The sequence below is a fragment of the Myodes glareolus genome, chromosome 15, assembly GCF_982192425.1.
Source record: "Myodes glareolus chromosome 15, mMyoGla1.1, whole genome shotgun sequence".
Lineage (NCBI taxonomy): Eukaryota > Metazoa > Chordata > Mammalia > Rodentia > Cricetidae > Myodes > Myodes glareolus.
Genome location: NC_142040.1, coordinates 102,501 through 113,341, shown reverse-complemented (window position 1 = coordinate 113,341; position 10,841 = coordinate 102,501).

The following is a 10,841-nucleotide window of genomic DNA, read 5'->3' as shown; positions in this document are numbered from 1 at the left end:
TGTGTGTGTGTGAGAGAGAGAGAGAGAGAGAGAGAGAGAGAAAGTTTCATTATGAAATCAAAAGTCAATCAACAACAGTGAACTTTTTATTTATTGTTTGTTTGTTCATAGTTTATTTATTTATTGACAGTCAGTCCAGAATGATCCTTGCGAAAAGATATCCATCATGACTTTCCCTTTCAGGAGGGAGCTCTCTGGTAAACTATGAAGCCACAGTTTCTAGTGCCTGCTTCCCACAAGTCCTTTTCCCAAGGTCAGGCATTCTCTTTTGAGGAACTCTCAGGTTCTGACATTAACATATGACTGGCGGCTATTGTCAAGGCCAACACTGTGGCTACACTTACTCCTCAGCCCCTCCCTGACCTGACCTGAGAAGCCACACCCCATGCCAGTTCACAGGCCTCCCTCTCTTCATCTAAGTAACTAAACAGCATAAAATGTGGAATCTCTTCTCAATAAAATGCTGCTGGCAGCCATAAGATGAATTCATTCTCAGATCTTGTCCTTACAACCTCTTCAGGTCACCCACCCAAAGCAGGAGTCAGGAGGTCTCTGTCCAGCAGGGTCGACTTCTTTCCAAGTTGCAGTCAGTCTGATCTCTGGGCAAAGAGAAAAGAAAGCAATTGCTTTCTACTGGAACAGTTTTAATCGTATTCTAATGAATTAATAGTCAGCTATTCCCAGCCTTATTTACCATTGGATGACCAGCGGGCGCCTTCCTCTCACCACACTAGCTCCCTTGTCTCCCGGCCCCATCTGTACATGTCACGCACAGAAGGGGAAATAAATAGATGAGCAAACAAGTAGATTTCTTGAAAAAGTAAGGAACTGGGGCTGGAGAGATGGCTCAGAGGTTAAGAGCTTCTGAGTTTGATCTGGTGATCTCTTCTGGCCTGCAGACATATATACAGAATAACTAAATAGATAGATAGATAGATAGACAGACAGACCGACAGACAGACAGACAGACAGACAGACAGACAGCTAAATGGATGAATGGATGGATGAATGAATGAGTGAATACATAAATAAAAAATGAAACAATTCACAGAATTCACCTGTCATAACAATTCACAAAACCTCTCCAACACCCGGAAGTTGTTACATGACTCGTGGAAGGTCTGTGATAAGAAATCTTTGTGTGTGCCCCAAATTTGAAGATATTGGCTATCCTGTAAATAGATCCCTCGTTTCGGTCAATTCTGTCTGTCTGTCCACCCTGGGGGAGTATTTTGTGACGTTCACGCAGAAAGGCAGGGGAATTGCGAGTGATGTAGCACTTTCGTTCTTAGTCATTAGATGTGACTTTGCAGTAGTCCTTGGACCTTAAAGAGGTTGCTGCTGTGTGTGTTCCTTTGCACCTAATGAAATAGTGTGGCAGTTACCTACCTACTCGTTCAGTACAAATAGTCTATATTGTCAACTGACTACACGATGGCAGTGCCTGGGATTCTCTGTAGGCAAATGCAGTTCAGACTTGCTCAGTACTACCAAGTTTGAAACAGGTCATGAGGGAAGCTCTCCCAGCATGAGACAAGTTGGGCAACAGAAACCTTAACAGATGATCTCATGCATTGAGCCAAATACTTCCCTCGTTAAAGTAGGTAGGTAGGTAGGTTGTCTCCCCCATCCCCAATTCTGTTTCGGGGGTTAAGGTCTGTCTGAGAATCCGTGATCAAGGAAAGCCAATGCAAAATCCCCAGGGCAGGGTTTGAAACCACAGAGAGAGGACGGCATGTCGCTTACTGTTCTGCTCAGCCAGCTTTCCTCTATGGCCCAAGCTCACATGCCCAGGGATGGCACTACTTACCACCTTCCAGAGGAGTGAAACCTCCTAAATCAGTTAGCCACATGCTAGTGTCAGTGGAGTCACATCCGGAGTATGATTTGGCTTTCGAGTATGGCTTCTTCCTTGGTTCTGTCGCCTGAAATCCTGCTTCTCTGACCCCCAGAGACATAGCCAATAAACCCTCTTGCTTTGAAAGCCAGAGGGTGAATCTAGATGCTGCTGTTGTTTACAATGAAGACCAAAGGGATGCCATCCCAGTTCCTCCCGTTTTTTCCCACCACAGGCTACACGGAATAAGCAATACTCTTGGAAGCAGGTGTGGACCATCCCGGCCCAGTAAGAAAAAGGCTCAGCTGCACCGCCGATCTTTAACTAAAAAAATCTTTTAAAAAGATTTAAAGCTAAATCTTTAACTCAAGAAACAGATGTATGTTCTGGCCTAAGACCCTTTGCTGGGCCCTAAGGGAGACTGATATGCCTCAGTCGATAAGAGTTCTTGTTCCTTCCTTCATTCCCTAGCAGCTAGCTACCTCAGGTACACTCTTCTACTAAAATCTATACAAGAATCTTCACCTGTTACATCATTTAAGTAAAATTACCACTGTAGGGAAAAAGAAAGCCAGAAATATAAGCGTCATGGTTTTAAGGTTATAAAATGTGTTTTAAAAAATGTAATATTCTGCTCCAATCAGCGGTTGTTCTAAATGTTGATTAAAAATGAGACTGCATCATAATGAAGCAGACTGGGGAAAGTTACTTCAGAAGTTGTTGCATCCCCAGAGTGACAGGGGCATCAGAGTTGCCGTTCTATCTATCTATCTATCTATCTATCTATCTATCTATCTATCTATCTATCTATCTATTTATTGCGTATACAACAGTCTGCTTCCATGCATGCCCACAGAGCAGAAAAGGGCACCAGATCTCTTTCTTTCTTTCTTTCTTTCTTTCTTCCTTTCTGGAAGAGCAGCCAGGGCTCCTGACCTCGCAGCCATCTCTCCAGTCCCACTGCTGTGCCTTTACAGATGGCAAAAACAAGGAATGATGCACTGTGTGTTCCTAACAATAGAGAATGCATCGTAAGGATTTCATTTTAAAGTTGACCGCTTTAGAATGAGACTTAATGAGAAGCTAGCACGGAATCCTCTCAAAAATAATTCACCATCCACCTTATCTCAGCCCAACACAGTCTCCACCAGCATTAGACTAACTAACTTAATGACCTCCAACCCTGTAGGATGTTTTGGGTCAAGTTTTGTCTGAGTTTTTTTTAAAAAAAAAATTGCCAGGCGGTGGTGGCTCACACCTTGAATCCCAGCACTCCACTTGTGAGTTTGAGGCCAGTCTGATCTCCAAGAGCTAGTTCCAGGACAGGCACCAAAAGCTACAGAGCAACCCTGTCTCGAAAATCAAAAAAAAAAATGTGTGCTGTTCTAGAAAATGCCCTTTCCCTCTGAACACGGCCCCTCCACACAGCTCTGACGCTGCGGGAAGATGCAGAGAGCCCAGTTGGTCCCTCGGCCTGATATGTCTGCCTCCGTGCATTTGCAACAGCTGTTCTGGGGCTGAGGGGTAGCTATTCATCTCTTGCCACTCAGAGTCAAATTCCCTTCAGTTTAGCCTTCCCTAGGTGCTTGTTCACTTCAGAGGACTCAGCCCTCATCCTCCGTATCATCCTGGCCTAATTTTTCAGATGACTGAGTATGAATATCCGTTCAGGAGAAGAAGGTCCATTCATGAAAAAAGTGTGCGTTCAACTAACTCCCCATGGGTGGAGGGAGTCGTGAAAAGATTTTCATGAAGCAGAGAGAGAGAAATTTCTGGTTTCGGAAAGAGGAGATACTGAATGGCTTCCTCTGTGTCACGGGACAGACTCCTGGAAAGCAAACCTCAGCTTGCACTCAGTCAGTTCAGGGAGAAAGAGTTGCAAGGAGGTAAAAGCCCATGCCTGATGACATCGTCAGTCCCTTCTCTGGAAATTCTACCGTATCCCGGAGAGCTCTCAGAATCTTGTGATGTCACTTGTGTCCTAGAAACGCCAACGGCCCTCAAGACACACTCTTTCAATATCTGTAAGACTCCTCGCTTCTAGACATGTCGTCTAGACTGATGAGTTTACTTGGGAGAGAGAACGGAGATCGTGAGGAGGCCAGAGTGAGGGAAGAAGAAAGCTGGCCCCAGATCTCACAGGGAACCATGGAGAAATCAGTGGTCCTGGGAAGACAAAATGAGTTAGTTCCCCACTAGCAGGGACTAGAGAGATTGCTGGATGTGGTGGTCTTGAGCCTTCCAGGGCTAGGGTTCAGGAACTGGGGGTTTTCTGGGATGTTTCTCTGCGTCCCTAAAGGGCCAACGCACATCAAAGATGCACAGTAGTTGATTGGACAAAGTCAGGAATTGACAAGCATGTAGCCTTTTGCTGGAGATGCTCTTCACACTGAGTGTGGAAGGGATCAGTGAGATTTCAATACCAGCACTGCACATCGCCCCCCCCCCTGAACTCCTTTTTGTTGTGTACCAGTCATAATAGGAAACGGGGAGTTGTGCTCCGCCCAAGCCTTGTTTTACCATGCTTTCTATCACAGCCATTATTAGCAGGGTTGAAGCATCAACCTAAGGTTTCTGGCATCCCAGTTATGAATGACACCCTGGTCTTCAGTCCAGTCTGAGAGCTCTTTAGAGCCAATGGATGAGAGAGTGGGACGAGATTGCAATTTTTTCTTGCTTCTTCTTCTTTTCTCTTTTTCCTTTCTTTTCTTTTATGTGTTGTTTTGTTTTGTTTTTCAAGAAAGGGTTTCTCTGTGTATCTTGGGCTGTCCTAAAACTCACTCTGTAAATCATGCTATCCTTGAACTCACAGAGATCTGTCTGCCTCTGCCTCCCTGAGTGCTGGGATGAAAGGCATGCCCCCACCACCACACACCACAGCCCGGCTGAGACTGCAATTTCTGTGAGTGGATTTCATATCTGTGAGTGGTTTTCATATCTGTGAGTTTAAGGAAAGCCCTTCATCCTTCCTTAAACTTGAGTGCAGGAATAATCCATCCCTCACTCTTCATGGGAGCGAGTGTCTGCTCTTGCATTGAGGGCTCCCCTGGGTGAACCCCAGTTCTCAGCATCTCTAGCCCAACCTGTCACACGTTGATCACACATTTGAAAACTTGGGAGTAATTTTCATCAACTATGGGACTCACTTTGTTCTGATAGGACACACACTCACAATCTCTCATCACACACACATAGTGTAACAACTTTGTGGTTCCTCCATCATGTGCTTATTGCTGTCAGGGAACTGAAAGCCCACCAGCCAGCCTGCACCATCTTTCCTTGTTTCTCGGTTTGTTTATATATTCTCTCTCTCTCTCTCTCTCTCTCTCTCTCTCTCTCTCTCTCTCTTTATTTAAAAAAATATTTATTTTTATCTTATGTGCATTTGTGTTTTGATCATGGCTCTCAGGTCCCTGGAACTGGGATTACAGACAGCTGTGAGCTGCCATGTGGACATGTGGATGTGGATACCGGGAATTGAACCCAGGTCCTCTGGAAGAGCAGTCAGTGTTTAACTGGGAAACTATCTCTGCAGCCCAACATGGAGAGTCTACATAGTCCTGCCTGGAAAACATGACCTTCAGAGTTCACAGAGTTCACTTTGCCCCCTGAGTAAAGGTGTTGTGCTTCCTTTTAATGTATAGCTTGTTTTGTGTGTGTGTGTGTGTGTGTGTGTGTGTGTGTGTGTGTGTGTGTGTGTGTGTGAGAGAGAGAGAGAGAGAGAGAGAGAAAGTTTCATTATGAAATCAATAGTCAATCAACAACAGTGAACTTTTTATTTATTGTTTGTTTGTTCATAGTTTATTTATTTATTGACAGTCAGTCCAGAATGATCCTTGCGAAAAGATATCCATCATGACTTTCCCTTTCAGGAGGGAGCTCTCTGGTAAACTATGAAGCCACAGTTTCTCAAGTGCCTGCTTCCCACAAGTCCTTTTCCCAAGGTCAGGCATTCTCTTTTGAGGAACTCTCAGGTTCTGACATTAACATATGACTGGCGGCTATTGTCAAGGCCAACACTGTGGCTACACTCACTCCTCAGCCCTTCCCTGACCCGACCTGACCTGACTTGAGAAGCCACACCCCATGCCAGTCACAAGCCCCTCTTCATCTAAGTAACTAAACAGCATAAAATGTGGAATCTCTTCTCAATAAAATGCTGCTGCTGGCAGCCATTCGATGAATTCATTCTCAGATCTTGTCTTTACAACCTCTTTGGGTCACCCACCCAAAGCAGGAGTCAGGAGGTGGCTGTCCAGCAGGGTCGACTTCTTTCCAAGTTGCAGTCAGTCTGATCTCTGGGCAAAGAGAAAAGAAAGCAATTGCTTTCTACTGGAACAGTTTTAATCGTATTCTAATGAATTAATAGTCAGCTATTCCCAGCCTTATTTACCACTGGATGACCAGCGGGCACCTTCCTCTCACCACACTAGCCCCCTTGTCTCCCGGCCCCATCTGTACATGTCACGCACAGAAGGGGAAATAAAGAGATGAGAAAACAAGTAGACTTCTTGAAAAAGTAAGGAACTGGGGCCGGAGAGATGGCTCAGAGGTTAAGAGTATGTCCAGAGCTTCTGAGTTTGATCTGGTGATCTCTTCTGGCCTGCAGACATATATACAGAATAACTAATTAGATAGATAGATAGATAGATAGATAGATAGATAGATAGATAGATAGACAGACAGACAGCTAAATGGATGAATGGATGGATGAATGAATGAGTGAATACATAAATAAAAAATGAAACAATTCACAGAATTCACCTGTCATAACAATTCGCAAAACCTCTCCAACACCCGGAAGTTGTTACATGACTCGTGGAAGGTCTGTGATAAGAAATCTTTGCGTGTGCTCCAAATTTGAAGATATTGGCTATCCTGTAAATAGATCCCTCGTTTCGGTCAATTCTGTCTGTCTGTCCACCCTGGGGGAGTATTTTGTGACGTTCACGCAGAAAGGCAGGGGAATTGCGAGTGATGTAGCACTTTCGTTCTTAGTCATTAGATGTAACTTTGCAGTAGTCCTTGGACCTTAAAGAGGTTGCTGCTGTGTGTGTTCCTTTGCACCTAATGAAATAGTGTGGCAGTTACCTACCTACTCGTTCAGTACAAATAGTCTATATTGTCAACTGACTACACGATGGCAGTGCCTGGGATTCTCTGTAGGCAAATGCAGTTCAGACTTGCTCAGTACTACCAAGTTTGAAACAGGTCATGAGGGAAGCTCTCCCAGCATGAGACAAGTTGGGCAACAGAAACCTTAACAGATGATCTCATGCATTGAGCCAAATACTTCCCTCGTTAAAGTAGGTAGGTAGGTAGGTTGTCTCCCCCATCCCCAATTCTGTTTCGGGGGTTAAGGTCTGTCTGAGAATCCGTGATCAAGGAAAGCCAATGCAAAATCCCCAGGGCAGGGTTTGAAACCACAGAGAGAGGACGGCATGTCGCTTACTGTTCTGCTCAGCCAGCTTTCCTCTATGGCCCAAGCTCACATGCCCAGGGATGGCACTACTTACCACCTTCCAGAGGAGTGAAACCTCCTAAATCAGTTAGCCACATGCTAGTGTCAGTGGAGTCACATCCGGAGTATGATTTGGCTTTCGAGTATGGCTTCTTCCTTGGTTCTGTCGCCTGAAATCCTGCTTCTCTGACCCCCAGAGACATAGCCAATAAACCCTCTTGCTTTGAAAGCCAGAGGGTGAATCTAGATGCTGCTGTTGTTTACAATGAAGACCAAAGGGATGCCATCCCAGTTCCTCCCGTTTTTTCCCACCACAGGCTACACGGAATAAGCAATACTCTTGGAAGCAGGTGTGGACCATCCCGGCCCAGTAAGAAAAAGGCTCAGCTGCACCGCCGATCTTTAACTAAAAAAATCTTTTAAAAAGATTTAAAGCTAAATCTTTAACTCAAGAAACAGATGTATGTTCTGGCCTAAGACCCTTTGCTGGGCCCTAAGGGAGACTGATATGCCTCAGTCGATAAGAGTTCTTGTTCCTTCCTTCATTCCCTAGCAGCTAGCTACCTCAGGTACACTCTTCTACTAAAATCTATACAAGAATCTTCACCTGTTACATCATTTAAGTAAAATTACCACTGTAGGGAAAAAGAAAGCCAGAAATATAAGCGTCATGGTTTTAAGGTTATAAAATGTGTTTTAAAAAATGTAATATTCTGCTCCAATCAGCGGTTGTTCTAAATGTTGATTAAAAATGAGACTGCATCATAATGAAGCAGACTGGGGAAAGTTACTTCAGAAGTTGTTGCATCCCCAGAGTGACAGGGGCATCAGAGTTGCCGTTCTATCTATCTATCTATCTATCTATCTATCTATCTATCTATCTATCTATCTATTTATTGCGTATACAACAGTCTGCTTCCATGCATGCCCACAGAGCAGAAAAGGGCACCAGATCTCTTTCTTTCTTTCTTTCTTTCTTTCTTTCTTTCTTTCTTTCTTCCTTCCTTCCTTTCTGGAAGAGCAGCCAGGGCTCCTGACCTCTCAGCCATCTCTCCAGTCCCACTGCTGTGCCTTTACAGATGGCAAAAACAAGGAATGATGCACTGTGTGTTCCTAACAATAGAGAATGCATCGTAAGGATTTCATTTTAAAGTTGACCGCTTTAGAATGAGACTTAATGAGGAGCTAGCACGGAATCCTCTCAAAAATAATTCACCATCCACCTTATCTCAGCCCAACACAGTCCCCACCAGCATTAGACTAACTAACTTAATGACCTCCAACCCTGTAGGATGTTTTGGGTCAAGTTTTGTCTGAGTTTTTTTTTTAAAAAAAATTGCCAGGCGGTGGTGGCTCACACCTTGAATCCCAGCACTCCACTTGTGAGTTTGAGGCCAGCCTGGTCTCCAAGAGCTAGTTCCAGGACAGGCACCAAAAGCTACAGAGCAACCCTGTCTCGAAAATCAAAAAAAAAAAATGTGTGCTGTTCTAGAAAATGCCCTTTCCCTCTGAACACGGCCCCTCCACACAGCTCTGACGCTGCGGGAAGATGCGGAGAACCCAGTTGGTCCCTCAGCCTGATATGTCTGCCTCCTCCGTGCATTTGCAGTAGCTCTTCTGAAGCTGAGGGGCAGCTATACATCTCTTGCCACTCAGAGTCAAATTCCCTTCAGTTTAGCCTTCCCTAGGTGCTTGTTCACTTCAGAGGACTCAGCCCTCATCCTCCGTATCATCCTGGCCTAATTTTTCAGATGACTGAGTATGAATATCCGTTCAGGAGAAGAAGGTCCATTCATGAAAAAAGTGTGCGTTCAACTAACTCCCCATGGGTGGAGGGAGTCGTGAAAAGACTTTCATGAAGCAGAGAGAGAGAGAAATTTCTGGTTTTGGAAAGAGGAGATACTGAATGGCTTCCTCTGTGTCACGGGACAGACTCCTGGAAAGCAAACCTCAGCTTGCACTCAGTCAGTTCAGGGAGAAAGAGTTGCAAGGAGGTAAAGTCCCATGCCTCATGACATCGTCAGTCCCTTCTCTGGAAATTCTACCGTATCCCGGAGAGCTCTCAGAATCTTGTGATGTCACCTGTGTCCTAGAAATGCCAACGGCCCTCAAGACACACTCTTTCAGTGCCTGTAAGACTCCTCGCTTCTAGACATGTTGTCTAGACTGATGAGTCTACTTGGGAGAGAGAACGGAGATCGTGAGGAGGCCAGAGTGAGGGAAGAAGAAAGCTGGCCCCAGATCTCACAGGGAACCATGGAGAAATCAGTGGTCCTGGGAAGACAAAGTGAGTTAGTTCCCCACTAGCAGGGACTAGAGAGATTGCTGGATGTGATGGCCTTGAGCCTTCCATGGCTAGGGTTCAGGAACTGGGGAGGGGGGCAGTTTCTGGGATGTTTCTCTGCGTCCCTAAAGGGCCAACGCACATCCAAGATGCACGGTAGTTGATTGTACAAAGTCAGGAATTGACAAGCATGTAGCCTTTTGCTAGAGATGCTCTTCATTCACGCTGAGTGCCGAAGGGGTCAGTGAGATTTCAATACCAGCGCTGCTTATCGCCCCCCCCCACTCCTTTTTGTTGTGTACCAGTCATACTAGAAAAAGGGAGAGTGAGTCGTGCTCCGCCAAAGCCTGATTTTACCATGCTTTCTATCACAGCCATTAGCAGGGTTGAGGCATCAACCTAAGGTTTCTGGCTTTCCAGTTATGAATGACACCCTGGTCTCCGGGTTCAACCTGAGAACTATTTAGAGACAGTGGGTGAGAGAGTGGGAAGAGACTGCCGTTGTTTTCTTTTTTCCTCTTCTTTTGTCTTTTTCCTTTCTTTTCTTTTTTTTTCGTGTGGTTTTGTTTTGTTTTTGAAGAAAGGGTTTTTCTGTGTATCTTGGGCCATCCTAAAACTCACTCTGTAAACCAGGCCATCCTTGAACTCAGAGAGATCTGCCTGCCTCTGCCTCCCCGAGTGCTGGGATGAAAGGCACGCCCCCACCACCACACACAGCCTGGCTGAGAACGCTCCGGGTGTCCTGGGCCGTTAGTAAGTGAGGATGGCTTTGTGTGTGTTGTGAATCTTTATGATGAATCTTTATGTCCTATGCTTCAATGACATGAGTCTGAAGCATCAAGCAAGCGAGTTTGGCACCCACCCCTATACGACCAGGCTTCTTCTGAGAGCACATGGCTGAGGTCTCTGAATAAGGCTTAGAAAGCTTTGCCCTGGAAAGCGGGTAACGTCTGAGAGACACACACTCTAGAAAGAAGGGAGGATCGACTAATACCCACAGAGGGGGAGACTCAAGTCAGAACCCGCTCGGACAAAGTCTCATCTTTCAGTCACTTCCCGAGCAGAGGAAGAAAGGAAGGACCACAACGATCTCTCCTTTCGTGTCCTTTGCACACTCTTCTCTCGCTCCGATGGACATTGTGATTCAAGTGGGCCTCGTCCCCCTTTTCCAAGGCATGTTCATTGTGGCTCTAGATCAAGGAATCTGATTTTTGTTGTGTGGCATACTCTATCTCCTCGTTATCTGTGACTGAGAATTT